This window comes from Pecten maximus, chromosome 17 (assembly GCF_902652985.1).
Source record: "Pecten maximus chromosome 17, xPecMax1.1, whole genome shotgun sequence".
Lineage (NCBI taxonomy): Eukaryota > Metazoa > Mollusca > Bivalvia > Pectinida > Pectinidae > Pecten > Pecten maximus.
This window is the reverse complement of record NC_047031.1, coordinates 32,046,232-32,070,740: the sequence shown is the minus strand read 5'-3', so window position 1 is coordinate 32,070,740 and position 24,509 is coordinate 32,046,232. Positions and strand designations below refer to the sequence as shown.

Sequence of the window (24,509 nt, the reverse complement as noted above, 5' to 3'; positions counted from 1 at the left end):
ATGGTGACATAAATCTGGCCCTTTCTTCTTCTTCTTCTTCTTCTTCTTCTTCTTCTCTTCTTCTTCTTCTTCTTCTTCTTCCCTAGTTTCTAATTTATTTTGCTTCCTTCATTTATTTTACTTAGGGCAGTTCCTGGTAAAGTACTGTCGTTACTTTTCAATTAGCTATGGGCCAGTGTGGTGAATGGAAGCGTCCGTCGACACCACCAGTTGATGCGTTAGGGACGAAGAGAGACAACTCTTCCAGTTTTCACTTTCGCCGCTCACACCATTACAAATTGATTTATCAAATATATTTTTATTTAGTTTGTTGGGATGAAGGAAATAAAATTCGCATCAATTATAATAACAAAATACTGTCCGTATTTACTAAGTTCATTATGATTCGATACAGACATTTGAAAGAGTGCGAAGTGAAAGTTATTTTTTAAAGTCCTAAGCGGTACATCACTATCACAACAAATCTGACAGGTGTTGAGAAACACTGCTGGTTTCTATACTCGTGTTGGTGAAGAGGAATTGACCGGATTTATCCTTCTTTATCAAAATTACCTCACTGCTTCTCAGGGAAGATTGTCAACTATCTCCTCCGTAAATACGTAAGTAACTGAATTCTATTAATTTTCCAGATAATGCCATTGATTTCGGAACATGATTTATGTCAGTGGTAAAAACCATCATCATAACAAGCAGCCGGTCGGAATTTTGGAGTCTGCAATTATGGCCAATTTTAGAGGGCTATGTCAGTGGTCTGATGAACTGTGCCATCGGGATTCCAATATGGGTCCTCTGAACTCTGAACGGCCATTCCTATTAATTCTGGTCACTTAAATTGTACTTCAGTCACCGGTCAAGTCTCCTTTTCCATATATTTGGTTTTGAATAATACTATTTTAAAACTATTTTCCCTATAATACATGTGCACCTGGAATACAATTTCACAGTTTGTTTAGCTTGAGAGAGCTTTGCTGAGTTCTCGCACATTCATTCAGGCATAGAAAATCGAACCAAATATGGTCCTCGGAACTTCTTTAATATTAGACGCAAAACCCAACAGGGCTATCAAAGGATCCTATCATCAGATACTTTATGTATATTTGTTACCTCCTTTATAAAGGATTAAGACTTTTTGTTTGAAATGTCAAAGTTTTAGTTATAATTATAATATTTTTAATAATTATAATAGTAATGCATATATACATGTACATGTATGTATATATGATTATGCAGTGCCGAGTGGTCACAGGCTCTTGTCTATCTTAATTAAAAGGCTTGTACCACGTCATGTGACAGGCCTTTCGTACAAAGTGCAATAAGGTAAACCTCCATCTACAAATGAGTGGCTGTTCATGGGGTGATCTACCCAGCAAAGGAACATCTATATATAATTTAATCCCTTAAGATTAAGAAACCATGCTCCACAATTATAAAGCTAATCAGTGCAAAACAGAAAAAAAATCACATTTTGTAATTGGTAGTCAGGACTTTACTTGGGGCACTTAACCTAAAGTCACTGAGCTAGTGACCAGGTGTAGTTTTAACTTCATCACTGAGACATGTTTCATAGATCTATAGACTTCAGAACATACAGCTGGAAGCCATACATGTAGATTTTGATTTTTCTGGAAATCAGGTTTTATTGATATAGGTTAAAAGCCGACATGATGATTTGTGTGGGAAGAAAATATGTTGTATCCTCAAAAGGTACCCCTGCAAGCCCTGAATTATATAGCACATAATTTTACTTCTACACATGCCACACTCCATTTCCGCCTGTTTTGAAGTGAATGCTGGTGCTATAACTAAAAGCTGTCAAAAATCGGCTTACTTCATTGATGTACAAACACAATTTTCACTCTTCTGTTGTAAGCAAAAGATTTCCTCCCGAGAAATGAGAGAAAAAAAAACCAAACAAAAACCAAAGCAATTTCAGGGGTAATTTATTTTTCAACAATGGTTTTATGTATTTATAAACTTGTGCCTGCAATTTTTAAGTAAACACATACCGTGATGTAAGCACACAGTGTTTTTATTAAGTAAAATATGGTACTACATGGATGGGACTATATTTAGTGAAACGAGCAATCAATGGACATCTATTATACATCAGATTTGTTAGTAAGACATCTCAAGTCTGGCAATATTTTATATTTTCATACTGTGTCTAAATAAAAAGGAAAATTTATACGAAAAAAGAGAGCAAATATTGTGTGATTTATTTATCCATTGATAGCTTTATGCCTTTAAGACTATGTATCAGTTTGGACTGCTTTAGTATCAATGATAGAAATCAATAGATGTTAGTGATATGACGGGTATATATACACGTAGTGATATGACAGCTACTGTTGGAATCATAATTGATAATCAAACGTTCACAACAGATCTAGATTAAATATCAATATCAAAATCTGTTCTCTTGGCTAACTTAAGAATAATTTAAGTGGTGTGTTTCTCTTTTTGAAAATTTATGTTTCATTTTATTAGAAGTATAATTCATGCGTTTGGAAGCTTTGAATCTGTATATTTGTATTTTCTATTCAGTTGAATATTGATAATGGTCCTGCCCTGGACACACATAAAATGGCCTTGTAAATAAACTAGGTTATATGAAAAATTATGTATTATGTTGGTTTTTTAAAAGATAAGAAAAACTCCTGGACTTGGTTGTTAAAAGAAGATGATTTAGTTTTATCACTTAAATAGTGATGATCTTTTTCTTCGATCTCTACTTCAAATTCTGTGTGTGTTGTGTAAAATAGGCAGCTAGGAAGAGACTGAAGAGCGCTAGTATATGTACCAGTATATATTATTCAAAATTTTTCAAGCTAGTTTTACCATAAGTGATTTTATCAGAATTTTGACATTGTTGTTGAACTCCCTAATTTCTATAATCGCTTTTAAAAATTCTACTGATTAATTAACTATTTCAATTTAATCAGTTAATTGACTATTTTTAGATTTTCATTATTTTCAATCATCAGACCGACACTTAAGATAGTCCTATTGATCTGGATGACCCATAGTAAAAACATCAATTTAAATGAAATGAAAGTTCATACTTACAACTTACACAGAGAGAATACTGAGTTTTACCATATGTAGAACATCAGACAATGCTGATTTGTTGAGAGTATTCTCCCTTCTAGCCAGGATAGAATTGAACCTACCTATATATACACAATATGTATATGTACTAATGAACAACTTAACTAATTACAGTGTACAGTCTATGTACCACTAGGTCATATGAAACTAAAATGAAATAAAAGGGACGTACAATTCCAAAAGCACAACCAGTAGGATTTATATCAAAATAAACTGAAAATTTTCGATGATTAATTTACTTCCTGTAAACCTGTAGGCTCTGATATCAAGGGAAAGTCAAGAGAGCTTATGTGGTGGTGTTTTACATTTGTTGTCCATACATCTGTCTGTCCATTTGGCCTTTAACACTTTCTTTAAATGACTTTTTCTCAATAACTAGGAGACTTGTTACCACATGATATAGGAGTAATAATTGCTGGGATAAATGATTACTAAGTGTAAGTCAAAGGTTAATCTTTTCAAACAGTCTCTTTTCAATTTAACTGCCAGGCCAATGGCTATGATATTTGGCCAGTTGTATGCTGGGTTGAAGGGCTATAGCTACCAGGTTTGTTCAAATGAATGCTCTTTACCTACCTCTAAGGCTACGGGGTCAAATGTGTTTGGTCAAACTTATTTTTTCGATTTTTAAACAAATTTGTCTGAATGATAGAGTCACAGTGTCCTATAGCTGGCATTTGACCCCAGCATGAAGTGCAATTAAGATTGTTATAATACCAACTACTTGACCCACTTTCGAGGTAACAGGGTCAGATGTGTTATAATCTTCTTTTGAATTATCAACAGTCCAAGATCCTTGACATACTGTATATGGCCATTACTACTAGGTAGGTTGGGATGAAGAAGTAAAGCCTTTGTTTAGATTGAATGTCCTTGACCATATTTCAAGGTCATAGGGTTATCAAGTTTGTTAAAATTTTTGACTGAATAACCATGAGTCCAAGAGTCATGGTAAAAGACCATATGATACTAATATGAATGACCTTGACTCATTTTAAGGTCACAGGGGTAAAGAAAATACCTTGAAAGCCTGTGAATGTTAATGAGTCTGTATTATATTATGTTGCATATGACCTTGACCTTAATTTAACGAAGCTTCATAAGGTATAGAGTATCCTATTTAATTATTTTCATAATTGTTATAATTTATTTTCCATTGTTTGTATGCAAAATTCCGTTTTCTGAATGGTTGAGATATTTTTTTTCATACCACTATGAAAAAAATTCCGTGAATGGCACGAAAAATGTGACGTCACCATATGACAATTGACGTTGCATATTGATTTCAGAAAAAGAATCCCATATGAAACCAGTAAAATTGTACATAAAACATGTTTTAAATTAGAAAATTATTTTCAAGAATTAATTATAAGCTTTGATGTCAATTATTTTTTTAGTTTCATAGGGGTATGAAAAAGATTCATACAGTTTGCAAACAAAATATTTTTTCATACCCTGATGAAACTAAAAAAAATTGACATCAATGCTTAAATATATAATAGAAGTTATATAAAATGACCAATATCATATTTAAGAGTATAACATTTTGATGACTACACTGTCACCTTCATCAGACTAATGACCAATTATGCTGTTCATAGAGATATGAATGACAGACGAGTAATACAGGCTCTTTGGGACTATTACTTCTGGTCTATTAGTTTTTTCCTGAATTGAAGGCTTTGGGAAGAGACATTGTTGTACATTGAATGGCCTACTCAGTAGTAATTTGTATGGTATTGATCTAGATTGAACCTCACCATGAAATTACTATCCTGATTATGGATACTCCATGAGCCGAAATAGAGACCTACACTTGTACGCTGTGGCTAGTTCCCGAACAGATCAATCAATGGATCAAAGAGGGATCAGTTGTTCTGTTATGTAACACATTTGTACATGTGGATTCTCATGGTAAATTGTGGAAATTCCCGGTGATTATGGTCCTATAGTGTAAATTATGATGTTACTATTTTGATTTTTTGTCATTTCCCATGAGTTTTACCAAATCCAAATTTGTAATTAGAATTAATATACTAAGTGTCATTTTGTTTGTGATTAGTGTACCCTACCTACCATCTTTTACCCCTTCACTCCCTCTAAGTGTGTCCCCATACCCCTCTATCTCCCACTCCCTCTAAGTGTGTCCCCATACCCCTCTATCTCCCACTCCCTCTAAGTGTGTCCCCATACCCCTCTATCTCCCACTCCCTCTAAGTGTCCCCTATACCCCTCTATCTCCCACTCCCTCTAAGTATGTCCCCTATACCCCTCTATCTCCCACTCCCTCTAAGTGTGTCCCCATACCCCTCTATCTCCCACTCCCTCTAAGTGTGTCCCTATACCCCTCTATCTCCCACTCCCTCTAAGTGTGTCTCCTATACCCCTCTATCTCCCACTCCCTCTAAGTGTGTCCCCTATACCCCTCTATCTCCCACTCCCACTAAGTGTGTCCCCTATACCCCTCTATCTCCCACTCCCTCTAAATGTGCCCCTTATACCCCTCTATCTCCCACTCCCTCTAAGTGTGCCCCTTATACCCTCTACCCTCTATCTCACACTCCCTCTAAGTGTGTCCCTATACCCCTCTATCTCCCACTCCCTCTAAGTGTGTCCCCTATACCCCTCTATCTCACTCCCACTAAGTGTGTCCCCTATACCCCTCTATCTCCCACCCCCTCTAAGTGTGTCCCCTATACCTCTCTATCCCTCCTCCACCTCTAAATGTGCCCCTATACCCCTCTATCTCCCACCCCTCTAAGTGTGTCCCCATACCCCTCTATCTCCCACTCCCTCTAAATGTGCCCCCTATACCCCTCTATCTCCCACTCACTCTAAATGTGCCCCCTATACCCTCTATCTCCCACTCCCTCTAAGTGTGTCCCCTATACCCCTCTATCTCCTACTCCCTCTAAGTGTGTCCCTATACCCCTCTATCTCCCACCCCCTCTAAGTGTGTCCCCTATACCCTCTATCTCCCACTCCCTCTAAGTGTGTCCCCTATACCCCTCTATCTCCCACTCCCTCTAAGTGTGTCCCCTATACCCCTCTATCTCCCACTCCCTCTAAGTGTGTCCCCTATACCCCTCTATCTCCCACTCCCTCTAAGTGTGTCCCTATACCCCTCTATCTCCCACTCCTTCTAAATGTGCCCCTATACCCTTCTATTTCCCACTCACTCTAAGTGTGTCCCCTATACCCCTCTATTTCCCACTCCCACTAAGTGTGTCCCCTATACCCCTCTATCTCCCACCCCCTCTAAGTGTGTCCCTTATACCTCTCTATATCCCACTCCCTCTAAGTGTGTCCCCTATACCCCTCTATCTCCCACTCCCTCTAAGTGTGTCCCCTATACCCCTCTATCTCCCACTCCCTCTAAGTGTGTCCCCTATACCCCTCTATCTCCCACTCCCTCTAAGTGTGTCCCCTATACCCCTCTATCTCCCACTCCCTCTAAGTGTGTCCCCTATACCCCTCTATCTCCCACTCCCTCTAAATGTGCCCCTATACCCCTCTATCTCCCACCCCCTCTAAGTGTGTCCCCTATACCCCTCTATCTCCCACCCCCTCTAAGTGTGTCCCCTATACCCCTCTATCTCCCACTCCCTCTAAGTGTGTCCCCTATACCCCTCTATCTCCCACTCCCTCTAAGTGTGTCCCTATACCCCTCTATCTCCCACTCACTCTAAGTGTGTCCCCTATACCCCTCTATCTCCCACTCCTTCTAAATGTGCCCCTATACCCTTCTATTTCCCACTCACTCTAAGTGTGTCCCCTATACCCCTCTATTTCCCACTCCCAATAAGTGTGTCCCCTATACCCCTCTATCTCCCACTCCATCTAAGTGTGTCTGCTATACCCCTCTATCTCCCACTCTCTCTAAGTGTGTCCCCTATACCCCTATATTTTACCACTACCACTAAGTGTGTCCCTATACCCCTCTATCTCCCATTTCCTCTAAATGTGCCCCTATACCCCTCTATTTCCCACCCCCTCTAAGTGTGTCCCCTATACCCCTCTATCTCCCACTCCCTCTAAGTGTGTCCCTATACCCCTCTATCTCCCATTTCCTCTAAATGTGCCCCTATACCCCTCTATCTCCCACCCCCTCTAAGTGTGTCCCCTATACCCCTCTATCTCCCACTCCCTCTAAGTGTGTCCCCTATACCCCTCTATCTCCCACCCCCTCTAAGTGTGTCCCCTATACCCCTCTATCTCCCACCCCCTCTAAGTGTGTCCCTATACCCCTCTATCTCCCACCCCCTCTAAGTGTGTCCCCTATATCCCGCTATCTCCCACTCCCTCTAAGTGTGTCCCCTATACCCCTCTATCTCCCACTCCCTCTAAGTGTGTCCCCTATACCCTCTATCTCCCACTCCCTCTAAGTGTCCCCTATACCCCTCTATCTCCCACTCCCTCTAAGTGTGTCCCCTATACCCCTCTATCTCCCACTCCCACTAAGTGTGTCCCCTATACCCCTCTATCTCCCACTCCCTCTAAGTGTGTCCCCTATACCCCTCTATCACTACTCTACCTCTAAGTGTGTCCCCTATACCCCTCTATCTCCCACTCCCTCTAAGTGTGTCCCCCTATACCCCTCTATCTCCCACTCCCTCTAAGTGTGTCCCCTATACCCCTCTATCTCCCACTCCCTCTAAGTGTGTCCCCTATACCCCTCTATCTCCCACTCCCTCTAAGTGTGTCCCTATACCCCTCTATCTCCCACTCCCTCTAAGTGTGTCCCCTATACCCCTCTGTCACTCCTCTACCTCTAAGTGTGTCCCCTATACCCCTCCATCACTCCTCTACCTCTAAGTGTGTCCCCTATACCCCTCTATCTCCCACTCCCTCTAAGTGTGTCCCCTATACCCCTCTATCTCCCACTCCCTCTAAGTGTGTCCCCTATACCCCTCTATCTCCCACTCCCTCTAAGTGTGTCCCCTATACCCCTCCATCACTCCTCTACCTCTAAATGTGTCCCCTATACCCCTCTATCACTCCTCTACCTCTAAATGTGTCCCCTATATCCCTCCATCACTCCTCTACCTCTAAGTATGCCCCCTAGACCCCTCTGTCCCTCTGTTCCCTACTAATATGCCCACTATAGCCCCCTCTCTCTAATTAAAAGACATACTTTTTTCGCTGTGATGAGCTGCAGAACTTTCTGTAATCAAGATTCATTTCTATTGATTAAAACTCCGGCTGCTGATGAGGCGGCCTGGTCTGTATGGTAGTTTCCCAGCGACAGTGTAGGATAACATGCCTGCCTTTACCCGTAAGTTAACTCTTGTTTTATACTAATGAATTTCATTATTTACATATTTGATCAAAATCTTCTCATTGTTTTACAATAATTGAGTTACACTGTTAGATTTGATGGGAAGCATGTGTCCCTATCTACACCACTATGACATTCCTCTGTAGACGGGTTTACTACAAAGTATTGTGTGGGAGCTGATGCTGGTACACATATTAGAACTAATGTAATGTTTCCTCATGTCGTGGGTCACATAGGACGACCTGTCAGTGGGAGGCACAGCCAGACAATACACCGAATCTCTTTATTTATGATAAAACATTATATACTGACCACATTGTCCTAGTGATAAAACATTATATACTGACCACAGTGTCCAAGTGATAAAACATTATATATTGACCACAGTGTCCAAGTGATTATAATAAATATGTAATATATGTGGCATAGCCTTTATAACTACCTCCGGGGAATATAATAATAAATATGTAATATATGTGATATAGACCTTTATAACTACCTCCGGGGAATATAATAATAAATATGTAATATATGTGGCATAGCCTTTATAACTACCTCCAGGGAATATAATAATAAATATGTACATTGTATGGCATAGCCTTTACTGTATGGTCCGGTATTACATTATATTGTCTTAGAAAATATGCAGGTATTGCCTATAATATACAGGTGTGATATTTTTTAAAAGAAACATACCATGAATTATATATGATAGATAATGCTATAAATACTTGTGCTTATATTATAATATGTTATATCTATGATATACATATAAGGTATATCATTACCCAGTATATAAATATATAAGTTATATTATAATATAAATATTTAAGTTATGCTATAATATAAATATATAAGTTATATCATAATAAAACTAAGGTACATTATGATATAGTATAGATGTATAAGTTAAAATATAAATATATAAGTTATATAATAATATTAATATATAATGTATATCATTATATAATACCTGGCACTTTATCATATGACTTAACAGTAATGCCTGTTATATTCTACTTTGAATATATATACTGGCATAGTGTATTTGTATGGTACAGAATGACATGTCATTATGGCATGGTCCAGTATATGGTTAATAATTTCCATTATATACTATGCTTGTTAGACTAACATCTTATAGGTCTTAGTAAGACACTGTCCCATTGATATCTGTCCTTGTACAATAAAGAATTTCCCTTTCAACATTTTTCTTACTTAGGAGTTGCTTTACCATTCACTTTGGTAGAAGATTTACCTAAAGGGAATATTCTTTAACCACAAAACTGTTCACAATATTATCTAAAACAAAAATACGATCCTGAAGGTTTCGGGATTATTGGAGAGTGTCTCCTACTTGTTATTACTCCTATATGACATGGTTATTCTCCAACAATGCTGGCTATAACTTCAAAATATCTATCTGATCCCCAAAATACCACAACCTGTAATTGTGTTGGGGTATGTTAGATAATAACAGTAAAAGTTTAGGTTTCACTGTTTTTATTCAGGACGGTAAATGATGATACCATCTACCATGATAAGTATGGTCGGTTATTAACATAAGGTTCTTCTGTGTCTAAGTGTAATATGATATATAGCGTGATGCTTTGAAGATGTAGGTATGTAATTTTAGATTCTGAATAACATATTTGTTTTGTTTTACTGGGACATATGACAGTAAATACAATATGAACATGTGACTAGGTCCATGTGATGTTGTGACTAGGTCCATGTGATGTTGTGACTAGGTCCGTGTGATGTTGTGACTAGGTCCATGTGATGTTGTGACTAGGTCCATGTGATGTTGTGACTAGGTCCATGTGATGCTGTGACTAGGTCCATGTGATGTTGTGACTAGGTCCATGTGATGTTGTGACTAGGTCTATGTGATGATGTGACTAGGTCCATATGATGCTGTGACTAGGTCCATGTGATGTTGTGACTCGGTCCATGTGATGTGACTAGGTCCATGTGATGTTGTGACTCGGTCCATGTGATGCTGTGACTAAGTCCATGTGATGTTGTGACTCGGTCTATGTGATGTTGTGACTAGGTCCATGTGATGTGACTAGGTCCATGTGATGTTGTGACTAGGTCCATGTGATGTTGTGACTAGATCCATGTGATGTTGTGACTAGGTCCATGTGATGTTGTGACTAGGTCCATGTGATGTTGTGACTCGGTCCATGTGATTTTGTGACTTGGTCCATGTGATGTTGTGACTAGGTCCATGTGATGTTGTGACTTGGTCCATGTGATGTTGTGACTAGGTCCATGTGATGTTGTGACTAGGTCCATGTGATGTTGTGACTAGGTCCATGTGATGTTGTGACTAGGTCCATGTGATGTTGTGACTCGGTCCATGTGATGTTGTGACTCGGTCCATGCGATGTTGTGACTAGATCCATGTGATGTTGTGACTAGGTCTATGTGATGTTGTGACTAGGTCCATGTGATGTTGTGACTAGGTCCATGTGATGTTGTGACTAGGTCCATGTGATGTTGTGACTAGGTCCATGTGATGTTGTGACTCGGTCCATGTGATGTTGTGACTAGGTCCGTGTGATGTTGTGACTAGGTCCATGTGATGTTGTGACACGGTCCATGTGATGTTGTGACTCGGTCTATGTGATGTTGTGACTAGGTCCAATTGATGTTGTGACTAGGTCTATGTGATGTTGTGACTAGGTCCATGTGATGTTGTGACTAGGTCCATGTGATGTTGTGACTAGGTCCATGTGATGTGTGACTAGGTCCATGTGATGTGACTAGGTCCATGTGATGTTGTGACTAGGTCCATGTGATGTTGTGACTCGGTCCATGTGATGTTGTGACTAGGTCCATGTGATGTTGTGACTAGGTCCATGTGATGTTGTGACTCGGTCCATGTGATGTTGTGACTCGGTCCATGTGATGTTGTGACTAGGTACATGTGATGTTGTGACTAGGTCCATGTGATGTTGTGACTAGGTCTATGTGATGTTGTGACTAGGTCTATGTGATGTTGTGACTAGGTCTATGTGATGTGACTCGGTCCATGTGATGTTGTGACTAGGTCCATGTGATGTGACTTGGTCCATGTGATGATGTGACTAGGTCCATGTGATGTTGTGACTAGGTCCATGTGATGTTGTGACTCGGTCCATGTGATGTTGTGACTAGATCCATGTGATGTTGTGACTAGGTCCATGTGATGTTGTGACCAGGTCCATGTGATGTTGTGACTCGGTCCATGTGGTGTGACTAGGTCCATGTGATGTTGTGACACGGTCCATGTGATGATGTGACTAGGTCCATGTGGTGTTGTGACTAGGTCCATGTGATGTTGTGACTAGGTCCATGTGATGTTGTGACTAGGTCCATGTGATGTTGTGACTAGGTCTATGTGATGTTGTGACTTGGTCCATGTGATGTTGTGACTAGGTCCATGTGATGTTGTGACTAGGTCCATGTGATGTTGTGACTTGGTCCATGTGATGTTGTGACTCGGTCCATGTGATGTTGTGACTCGGTCCATGTGATGTTGTGACTAGGTCCATGTGATGTTGTGACTAGGTCTATGTGATGTTGTGACTAGGTCCATGTGATGTGACTAGGTCCATGTGATGTCACTCGGTCCATGTGATGCTGTGACTCGGTCCATGTGATGTTGTGAGTAGGTCCATGTGATGTGTGACTAGGTCCATGTGATGTTGTGACTCGGTCCATGTGATGTGACTTGGTCCATGTGTTGTGACTAGGTCTATGTGATGTGACTAGGTCCATGTGATGTTGTGACTAGGTCCATGTGATGTTGTGACTCGGTCCATGTGATGTTGTGACTAGGTCCATGTGATGTTGTGACTAGGTCCATGTGATGTTGTGACTAGGTCCATGTGATGTTGTGACTAGGTCCATGTGATGTTGTGACTTGGTCCATGTGATGTTGTGACTAGGTCCATGTGATGTTGTGACTAGGTCCATGTGATGTTGTGACTAGGTCTATGTGATGTAGTGACTAGGTCCATGTGATGCTGTGACTAGGTCCATGTGATGTTGTGACTAGGTCCATGTGATGTTGTGACTAGGTCCATGTGATGTGACTAGGTCCATGTGATGTTGTGACTAGGTCCATGTGATGTTGTGACTAGGTCCATGTGATGTTGTGACTAGGTCCATGTGATGTTGTGACTAGGTCCATGTGATGTTGTGACTCGGTCCATGTGATGTTGTGACTCGGTCCATGTGATGTTGTGACTAGGTCCATGTGATGTTGTGACTCGGTCCATGTGATGTTGTGACTAGGTCCATGTGATGATGTGACTAGGTCCATGTGATGTTGTGACCAAGTCCATGTGATGTTGTGACTAGGTCCATGTGATGTTGTGACTCGGTCCATGTGATGTTGTGACTAGGTCCATGTGATGCTGTGACTCGGTCCATGTGATGTTGTGACTCGGTCCATGTGTTGTGACTAGGTCCATGTGATGTTGTGACTAGGTCCATGTGATGTTGTGACCAGGTCCATGTGATGTTGTGACTCGGTCCATGTGATGTTGTGACTTGGTCCATGTGATGTTGTGACTAGGTCCATGTGATGTTGTGACTAGGTCCATGTGATGTTGTGACTAGGTCCATCTGATGTTGTGACTAGGTCCTTGTAATGTGACTCGGTCCATGTGATGCTGTGACTAGGTCCATGTGATGTTGTGACTAGGTCCATGTGATGTTGTGACTAGGTCCATGTGATGTTGTGACTAGGTCCATGTGATGTTGTGACTAGGTCTATGTGATGTTGTGACTAGGTCCATGTGATGTTGTGACTAGGTCCATGTGATGTTGTGACTCGGTCCATGTGATGTTGTGACTAGGTCCCTGTGATGTTGTGACTAGGTCAATGTGATGTGACTAGGTCCATGTGATGTGACTAGGTCCATGTGATGTTGTGACTAGGTCCATGTGATGTTGTGACTAGGTCCATGTGATGTTGTGACTAGATCCATGTGATGTTGTGACTAGGTCCATGTGATGTTGTGACTAGGTCCATGTGATGTTGTGACTAGGTCCATGTGATGTTGTGACTAGGTCCATGTGATGTTGTGACTAGGTCCATGTGATGTTGTGACTCGGTCCATGTGATGTGACTTGGTCCATGTGATGTTGTGACTAGGTCCATGTGATGTGACTAGGTCCATGTGATGTTGTGACTAGGTCCATGTGATGTGACTAGGTCCATGTGATGTTGTGACTAGGTCCATGTGATGTTGTGACTAGGTCCATGTGATGTTGTGACTAGGTCCATGTGGTGATGTGACTAGGTCCATGTGATGTTGTGACTAGGTCCATGTGATGTTGTGACTCGGTCCATGTGATGTTGTGACTAGGTCCATGTGATGTTGTGACTAGGTCCATGTGGTGCTGTGACTAGGTCCATGTGATGTTGTGACTAGGTCCATGTGATGTTGTGACTAGGTCCATGTGATGTTGTGACTAGGTCCATGTGGTGCTGTGACTCGGTCCATGTGATGTTGTGACTAGGTCCATGTGATGTTGTGACTCGGTCCATTTGATGTTGTGACTAGGTCCATGTGGTGCTGTGACTAGGTCCATGTGATGTTGTGACTAGGTCCATGTGGCTCTGTGGCTAGGTACATGTGTGATGCTGTGACTTTGTCCTTGTGATGCTGTGTATTGATTACATAGGGGTTACCACTCATAAGTCGGTTAATGTTTTCTGACATGACAGATATTGAAACTGATTAATTTGCTATCAAAAAGGTTTGTACTGAATTACAAAAAAAAGCCAATACAAATAAAAACTACATGTGTTATACAATTAATACATTAAAACTGGTAAAACTAGGCTAACACAAAATCTTGGCAGCTGGACTGTCATTTGATGTAAGGCAACTAGATAATTAGTTAATGTATGATACCTAGAAAACCTAGGGTAACCGGGTAACCATTTGATGTAGGGTAACCAGGTAACCATTTGATGTAGGGTAAACAGGCAACCGTTTGATCTAAAGTAACATAGACAACCATTTGATGTAGGGTAACCACTTAACCGTTTGATGGAGAGTAACCAGGCAACCATTTGATGTAGAGTAACTAGTCAATCATTTGATTTAGGGTAACCAGGCAACTGTTTGATGTAGAGTAACCAGGCAGCCATTTGATGTAGAGTAACTAGTCAATCATTTGATTTAGAGTAACCAGGCAACTGTTTGATGCAACCATTTGATGCAAGGTAACTAGACAACCAAGTTATGGACAGTAAAAACTAGGCAATAATTTGATAAAAGGCAACTATATATGAACAACTATTCGTAGTAAGGTAACACCTGATGTATGTAACTGGGTAACCATTTGGTGCTAGGTAACTAGGCAACCATTTGATGTAAGGCAGAGACCTATAATAGACATATAATATAATAGTTATATAGGCTTCTATGTCTGGTAACCATTTGATGTAAGTTGGCCAGGTAAAAGTTGATGTAAGGTAAGTAAACAATCTTTTGATGTAACGTAACTAAACAATCTTTTGATATAATCATCTTATAATTATTTGTCGTATTAAGTTCGGTGACCTTGTATTTAAGTGTTAATAGCTAGGACAGCTGAAATATAAGAATATTGGAGTATATTGGTGTGAGATATTTAAGGTAACTTCTGCCCACTGATATAAGATACGTTTGGCACTGTAATATTATATCGGTAACATGTAGGCTGACGACTTGTATGGTAGGTGTACCTGGTGCCTTACCGAAGTCTGCAGCAGACAGACAAATCACCATACGTCAACATAAAACATAGAGTTAGTGTTAGCTGCAAGTCGTACTCGTATTTGTATCCATTAGTTTGATTGGTCAGACTTGTTTATGTCCATTAGTTTGATTGGTCAGTCAGCCCGCTAGGACTATTTTCATGCTTTAGAATATTCTCGATCTACAATACGATCCTCGTAACGGATATAGTCTGTATTACATTTATATTAAATGATATTTCCCAGAAGATTACCTGTTATTACCTGTTATTACCTGTTACGACACATTTTGTTACATTCAAAGTCTCAAAATATATATAAAAATAGTTATATGTTGTCATTAACAAGTAACTGTTTCAAAAACAGCCATTGCTAATTCTGATTTTACACATTTGTATCCTAAGCCAAAGAACATAAATCTAGTTTCTTTTAAGTTTGGTACCAATGATATATAGAACGGAATCACACGTAATTTCAAATGTCTGTCGAAATGATCACGTGGCTTATCATCAGGCAACCGGAACAATGTCCCACTTATGAGTTTCGTTTACATAGGGACCCGACAAGTTGTTATAAGTAGGAAACGATAACAAGATTGTTTGACATTATTATGGGGTGTTAGATGATCACAAATCGTCAAAACTGACTCCAGCGCTTTTATGTAAAGGAAATCTTGTAATGCTATTTACAAATTGGAATATTGCTACTACGCTAATGTGTAGAGCAACACATTATTGCAATTAGATGTAAAACAAGCTTACATCAGAAGCTTTTAGTTTCCGCCGTCACCTCTTCGGTACGAATACTTTAAACCCTTAACATCACTTACTAGTCCTAAACGGATGAAACAGCTGATCTTTGATGCAATTAAATTACATTTAACTCTTATGTATCTCACTCTCAATCTATATGTGCTGATATCTCGCGTGCCTTTTGTACAATCTTATGATTGCCATTAATGCCTTCAGAAAGCCATTGCTGCCTTCCAAAAAGCATACTGTTACCATTGATCCGTTCCAAGAAGCGGACGATTACCATTGATACCTTCCAAGAAGCGGACGATTACCATTGCTGCCTTCCAAGAAGCATACTATTACCATTGCTACCTTCATAGAAGTGTACAATTACCATTAATAACTTCCAAGAAGTGTACAATTACCATTAATAACTTCCAAGATTCGTACGACTTCCAATGATACTTTCCAAGAAGAGAGTGATTATCATTGATACCTTCCAATAAGGGTGCTATTACATTTGATGCCTCCCAAGAAGCGAACGATAACCATCCAGGTCGAGAATGGGTGAGGGTATATCTATCGTTATTTACTGTAAGCCGAAAGTAGCATGAATTTGCTGCTCCGTTAAGAGATACTGGTGTTCTTCTCTGCTTCATGACTACTTCTAGTTTCCTATTGTCATTCTTGACAATACCAATATCCTGTCATGAATTCAGGTAATCACCGAAATATTGTGTGTTCGTGGAAATATTAGAATATACCGGTTGAACTGTTCGTCTCCCGATCGACACAAACGTAAGTCTTTAAAACCATATTCAGTAATACGTTCTTGTTCATTTTAAAAATGGGTGGCGGAGAGGGTTGATAAGTATATTGTCAGCATACAGAGGAAAGTATGCAATGGTGGAGTGGCATACATCTGTTTTCATTTAAAACATTTAGTGTAATTACACTAAATAGCAATGAGTGGCCCCATGTTATGTGAGATTATTTCATGATCAGAAAGTGCTGGAGTAATGAGACTGAAACGCCCAATAAACAATTATTGCTGAATACTTTTAATTTTCACAGGGAACTTTATTTCAGTATATTCGTGGGCATTAAATACAACGCTAAGATACACCCCCACCGCGAATGTTTATGTGTGTACAAATACATATATACAAATACATTTTGTATAAGTCTTCACTGCTGTAAAAGGGACCGCCGTAACCGATTGGTTAAGGTGTCCCAACACTTTATCACTAGCCCTAGGCCTCCACCTCTGGGTTGCGAGTTCGAATCCCACGTGGGACAGTTGCCTGGTACTGACGGAAGGCCAGTGTTTTTTTTCCGGATATTGCGGCTTTCCTCCATCTCCAAAACCTGGCACGTCCTTAAATGACCCTGGCTGTTAATAGGACGTTAAACAAAAACCAAACAAACAAACAATCACTGCTGAATATTTACAATTCCTGGGCGTAATCTAATAACCGTGAACATTTTAAATTCACTTGAATAGTGACAAGATTTAGAATATACACATTCATTTAACGTTCTTTAGAAATCTGATATTGTATATCATGCAAATCGAATATTAATTCATTGAATTATTGGTCCTTTGTACATCCCCGTCAATAATGTTTTTTTGCGGCCTATTTCGCTTTTTGGTCGCCTCGCTTAGCATCACTGACGAGTCATAGAAGGACAAAACAGTTGTATGATGTTCCCAACATCCTTGACGAGTCCTGGAAGGACAAATCAGCTATATGATATTCTTAACACCACTTAGGTGTCCTAGGCGGACGAAACAGCTGTACGATTTCCCTAACATCACTGAAGAGTTCTAGAAAAACGAAACAGTTGTATGGTGTCCCTAGCATCTATAACGAGTCCTATTAGAACGTGACAGCTATATAATGTCCCTTATACACTGACGAGTTCTAGAAGAACGAAACAGTTGTATGGTGCCCCTGACATCACTGACGAGTTCTAGAAGATCGAAATAGTTGTACGATTTCCCTAACATCACTGACGAGTTCTAGAAGAACGAAATAGTTGTACGATTTCCCTAACATCACTGAAGAGTTCTAGAAAAACGAAACAGTTGTATGGTGTCCCTAGCATCTATAACGGGTCCTATTAGAACGTGACAGCTATATAATGTCCCTTATACACTGACGAGTTCTAGAAGAACGAAACAGTTGTATGGTGCCCCTGACATCACTGACGAGTTCTAGAAGAACGAAACAGTTGTCAGGTGCAGTTTAATTCATTCTAGCTCATCCGTATTTAACTCTCGGTTGGTTTAGAAAGGTGCCAATATTTTGTGTGCCTCTTGTATAATCGTGTTACAGATAGCGTGCTCATTTCGCGTGTCAGCTAACATTCTTCTGACGATAGAATATTTTCGAACTTAAGGTTCAGTTAGCAGCGTTTATATGCAACGCGCGTTTCAACAGCAGTTAAATTGGACGTCAATTACATTGTATGGTATTTGTGGAGTGATTGAGGTTCTGTCTTCATGCTTTTAAAACGAGCAAGTTAATAACATCAATAAATGAATAAACTTTTATATCATGTAGCGAAATGCTGCGCTGATTACTGTTTAGTTGTCAAATGCTTTGAAGATAATAGGAATGGTTATTTATTTGGTATGAATTTAAATATATGATCATGTCATGGTCATATTCTTACACCCCCATCCCCACCCCCCAAATGATACCATAAACAAAGCACACACACACGGGGGTCAATTCCTACTTGTAGCTACCATTTTAATTGTCGTAGAAAGAGGTATCGCAAACTCGAACGCTAAGCTCCTCTTTTGTAACATTTGAACAATAACTAAAAAATAACTCGGGTGAAAGTAATACCATATACATTTTTGTAACCACTAGTTGTGTAACCTTTTTACACACTCTATATATATTCGCTGGGTGTTTATTTTTGCGCTGTATTCAATATCGCCAATATCGTAAAATTAAATCCCCGCCAATATTAACTTATACAGAAATTTTGAAAATTGGTTTGTCAATATATTAGGTCGTTAAAATAAGGTCGCTAAAATTGATTAACTGATTCATTCACGTTATCAGTTTAACTCAACCAAATTTCACCACGTTTACCTTACATGTTTTTGTTCGATGGATCGCTATCTTTTTATTCCCATTGTGTTTCAGTGTTTCCTGTTGTATCAGACAGACAACGGCTGTTGATTGTTACTTAACTGTACGTAGACGTTTCTACTCGACACCGGAAGTTTGTATGGTAAACTGAGCTCCGTTTATCATGGAGAACAGCGTACTGTCAAAGATCTTAATTGGTGATTTCAAACACGACGTTAAGATAGCTTAAACTGATATTGGCAGTTCATTTGGTATCTTACAAATTTTCCAATAACATGACTACCATCCATTAAAAAACCGAATGATGTTTCCTTTGATATCCTTTCTGCTATATTACATGGATCAATGTTCGTATGTATTACTCTTCAATGGAGTGATAGGCATGAATATTTATTTTTTAAATTGTCAGCTGACATTGAATGACCTCTGATAGTTGACCCTACAAAGCTGTCTTGACACAGCTGACCTGTCATATAGGACCCTACAAAATAGATCCTATCAGTAGACTTCATACAATGGACATTTCTGATACCAATGGAATATCGAACAGTTTTTGACATACTTTGTATTATTGTCCTGTTCTACAGATCCAGCTATGCCAGTACTGTTGTGTGTTATATCAATGACTCTCTTTATCCAATACATTCTAACATAGACCTTGCTGGACGAACTTGTCATAAACCCTTGATATTGCCAACACTCTGAAATTCTTCAGTATTGACTTTGAACCGTAGAGTCACCTGATTTATAATAGCGTCCTAGTTATTAATAAATATATATATTTTCTTTTTGCGTTCATATTGAATTCTGGGTCAGCGGTGTCTTTTTTTATGAAATTCCCTATTGTAAGATGTTTGATGGTATTTTATTCTTTATGAACATGGTTACTGAACCCGCTGTACTGCAATAGTTGCCTGACTTATGGTTTTTGCGGGACACACTTCGACTCGGGATCGGGGCTATATTGTTAAATTGATTTAGACTATGGAGTTAACGATCTGCATACACACAGCTGTTTCTACTGTGGCGCGTGCTCTCACTCAGACCACGTGGCCCGCCCTCTTCTGTGTCCTGTAATGTATCAAGTCAAGCGTCTACTGAAAAAAACGTCCCACCGCCTCCTACATCAACATACAACGATACAGACAAACTCCCATGTGACTCTGATTGGATTGGCATGTTTGACTTAATTACAGTGTGATGATACACTGGAATTGACGTTGGTATTATGGGATACATAGGAAGACTGGTTGATTGTAGTATACCTATTACGGGATAGATTACTATAGAGTAAAGCATGTTGGTTATACAAGGACGCGTTTTACTCTGTTTTCTGAGGACATAACCTTCATCTACGACTGATTGTATTTACTTTTCGCCAGCAAACATGTATGACCTCAAGTTCTCTTTGTAAACAGTGCGGACTGTAGGTAGTATAATAAGGGATGGACTTACTGATTTGTATATCTGGGCTGTTGTATCGACCGGATTTATCATCATCATTTCCCACAAGAAATTACTCTCGTTTTTCTTCTCTAATCTATAAAATTACCTCGGGCCTTTAAATCACAAAATCGTTTACAAATTGGCTGTTTTATAGAGTAAATATTTTCTGTGTGATAGTGGTTTTTTTTAAAATGTTGATACATTTTCATTATAACTGCGTAAAAACCTTTTTGTGTGACAAGACTATGGGAACTCTCCTGTGAAATCTGGCGTCAGATCTGTGTCAGCAGCAGTCAGAAAAGTGGTTAAGATATAATGTTCCCAAGTAACGTTTTTTTACGGGCCAAAGTTGTGTAAAATTCTGATTTGGAAGCAGCATTGTATTTAATGTTAGCGGAAAACGTCCATGTGTGCAGTAGACATTGCTGGAACAGTGTAAAAAACTGTTAGGGTAGAAATTGAACCTTTGAAAGTGAGGAGCGACGAACCGGAAACAAAGCCCACATTACGACCATCATCGCTGCTTTGGGAAAACTTCTTTGCAAGATGACGATTCTTACTCTTTTGTAAAAGTCAGCTTGTGAATATTGTTTGAATTTTCTCAAGATGGTTAAGTGGAATCAAGGATCTGCGGGCAGTCGGGATTGTATTAATCACCGGTAACATATGACCTTTTTTTAGACGCAATTATTATCATTCATTTGTACAGTGAACAGTATTGACGTCTTCTAGTCTGTAATACAGGTAAATTTTCACCATTTCATTTGTCAAGATAGAATGCAAGGACCACAATTCATAATAACAACCGCCGAGGTTCATTCGTCAGGTGACGAAAAGTCAGGCCAAGGGCATTTATCTGGGGGTGGAAAAATAGGTCAAGATCGTGAATCAGCGCGGGGTCAAGTCAAGAAGTCACCACGGCAAGGTCAAATAAGACGACAGAGGTCAGTTCAAGGCTGTACAGAGGAAGATATGGACAGACATAGTAAGAGTAAGTAACAATATTCATATACCTTGTGAAAATATGTCTGTCCTAATGTGGATGAAAAATAGATTTTTCAACGTTGTAGGCGTTAGATAAAGATATATGTGTTACATTACTTGTAAGATGTATCTTCTACCATCTAATAGGGAATGAGCATTTCATTAAAAGGAAGAAAAGACGCTTACCATGTCGGAAAACATGGTCTTATTCTCCTTGTAATTTTGCAAATGTATCAAACCAAATTTATTAAGTATTCCTATTCTTTCCTGGTTTTTCGTTGATTGGCTTGCATTTCGGTTTCGGTATTCTTTTTTGTTTTCGATCGGGCAGAGTTGAATTTGTATCTCAATCGAGATTTTCTGAGGTTTTGGGACTGGAATCAAAAACCGAATGTAGGATTTCCATATCTCCTTTACTTTCATAGTGATTTACTGTTCTCCCTCCTCTTTCTGACCCGGATGGGTATCAACAGTGGCAATGAATTTACTTGATTCAAACTTTGCAGGGTCAATGGGACTCCTGTTAGTTTCCTTACAAAGGACGTTTACGCTTCGAAGTGTTAACATTTGTTCTTATTCGATCAGATGGGAGATTGGGTTACATGTATCAAAATGGAACAGTATTCTTTGTTAACCATCGGGTATTCTTTGACATTGCGTTTCTTTATTTTGTTATCAGCCAATGAAATCAGTGTCTCTGAATCTCATCAGCCAATCAGCAGCAATGTTCTTTTACTTGGTATGCATTAAATACAGTGAAGTATTGTTACCAAAGGTAACCCAAAGGAGCCATTGTGATTCGCTTTCTTAAAAAATAATTGTTTAGTATCATCATATTGACGTATAACATATATGTATGTAGTCAGTATCACCCCAGGTTACCACCGGTCGGTGATGCCACTTGAACTCCAAGGCGTCAGTGTAAAACGTAACCTGATTTATCCTTTTATAACCTATAGCACCAGTTGAATGTCTCCTATGTTTACTTGACATATATACTCATTCAATAACGAACAATTTGATTGGTCACTTGGGACGTGACTGGACGTGAGTGAGTGCTGTATAATTAACACAGCTCCTGATTGGCTCGACTGATTGGATAAACCTTTTGTACTTACCGGTTGATGTTACTGGTCTGAAACCCAATACCGATATGTCACGTTGTCTGTTATTGGTGCACACTGAGTAAGGTTTTTTTGTGACCTGACTGTTGATTGGTGGGTGTTTAGGTCCCTAGGGAGGTATAACTGGCCCAGATAATACTCTCCACTGATAGACTACATCTGTTCTGTGTGAAGCCCTTGTTATGGTGATCGCTGTAACATGAAGCGGTACATAAGTTTACTAATTGTACAACTTATATATTATTCATGCTATGTGTAGTTTATATTACTAACAGGGGAGATAATTCCATTCGTATTAAAAACCTCTCTTTTCTACGATCATAAAATGATTAATGGCTTATATATCATCTACAATAACCTGTCTTACAGTATAAATACTCATGTATATCATACGTCACTGGTTACATTGCGGTGTAACCCTGACAACGAGGGCAATATCAATCTTTATAGTATAATATCTTGATTCTTCCCGATGGAAAACAGAAAGCCAGAAAAAATGCATATTATCTGTAATTTTAGCGCAAAACTGTCCCAGGATAAAGTCTTGACTAATCCAAATTGCTTTACAAAAACGGAATTATAGTTGTCTTAGAATTTGACGCCGATAACCTGGCCTCAAATTTATATGCTGTGAAATTTCTCAAAGAATGGAAATTCTTTGTTTTTATTCCAGCTGGCTGTCATGTTGCTATACTAAATAAAGCTATTCAAGCTTTTGCTCTGCTGTACGGAAACGTTACACTAGCGGTTATAGGGTATGGGAAATGAAGCAATACCATACCGGAAATTTGGTAAAGACATCTAATCTAGAAAACGAAACCGGTCACTTGTGTCCGGAACGGTTCTATTGCGAGTGTTGATTGGCGTGTTAACATCACCGAGGGAGTATTGCGTATCCTTATGATGCGTGGTTAATAATACAAAGTGGGAGTTTTAAGTGGAATCAACAGCCTCGTTATCGATCGTTCACCACTCACGTGCAGTATAGCTTGAAACACGCGTGTGATCACAGTTCGGTACGAGCTTATACAACACACTTCCAGTGTGACGTTTTCACCATGTCAAAATATCAACAGGAACCATTAAATAAAGTTCAAATTAAAGATGTCCATATGAATGTTTACTACTGTTTTACTATTTATCTCATTATCAGTCCGGTTGGCCATGCTTTTCACACTGTAGCTCCTGACACGGAAGGCAGATATCGCCCGGTGCACACAGTAGGTTGGTAGCAAATTTGACAGTATCTGGGGTATATAGACGAGGTCAGCGTCGATGTAATGTCACTACCTAGATAATGTGTGGACGATGATAATATCAACAGAAGTAGATGACTATGTTTTGCCTAGTTAGACTAAGGACAAGATGAATACCATGACTCACGGCTGGGAATTCTTGGATGCAACTCGCATGGTGCGAACAGCAGCATGTTTATAACGGTACGCGTCAGTACAGAGATCAAAGTCTATTTAAAACAGAAATGAAGAACGCAGACTCTGATCTTAACCACAGATATGTTGTTTCCGCTTTATGTAAATAACGTGTACTCAACGGGATTCCAAATGATCCTGTGACGTCATAAAGGTGTTGTTATTGTGATATTATGTTAGCATTAATTGAGGTACTGCTAGTGCAGATAGTATGATCATGTGGACGTCAGATAAATCATTTGGTGCAGTCGGGAGTATTTGGAAACTTATAGAGATGAAATTCAGAAGGGGAAAACTTTTACATCTCAACAAATTACTTGGAGGACAGAAATGACCGTGTTGCAGTTAATATTGGTATCTATTTGTGACACAAAATATTGGAAGACACACCTTGTGTTATGTAACATGTTTTAAGGAGGATACATCTTATGCTTGTGCTAATTTCCTCACAAACCATGCCGACTAGCACTAAAGGGAGATAATCCGTTCAGTGAACTTTGCTTTGCGACACCATGGGTATAAATAGTGAAGAAAAGTTATTTCACCT

The 24,509-nt window shown here is 39.4% G+C and overlaps 1 protein-coding gene across 1 annotated transcript in view; it reads left to right on the top strand.

Moving 5' to 3' along the window:
- Window positions 1–478: 478 nt before the first annotated feature.
- The window catches only part of LOC117314961, a 71,877-nt gene continuing 47,846 nt past the window's right edge, over window positions 479–24,509 (top strand). The window contains exon 1 of the mRNA XM_033869073.1: window positions 479–599. The gene's annotated coding sequence lies outside the window, so the exon portion shown is untranslated. The remainder of the gene's footprint in view (window positions 600–24,509) is intronic.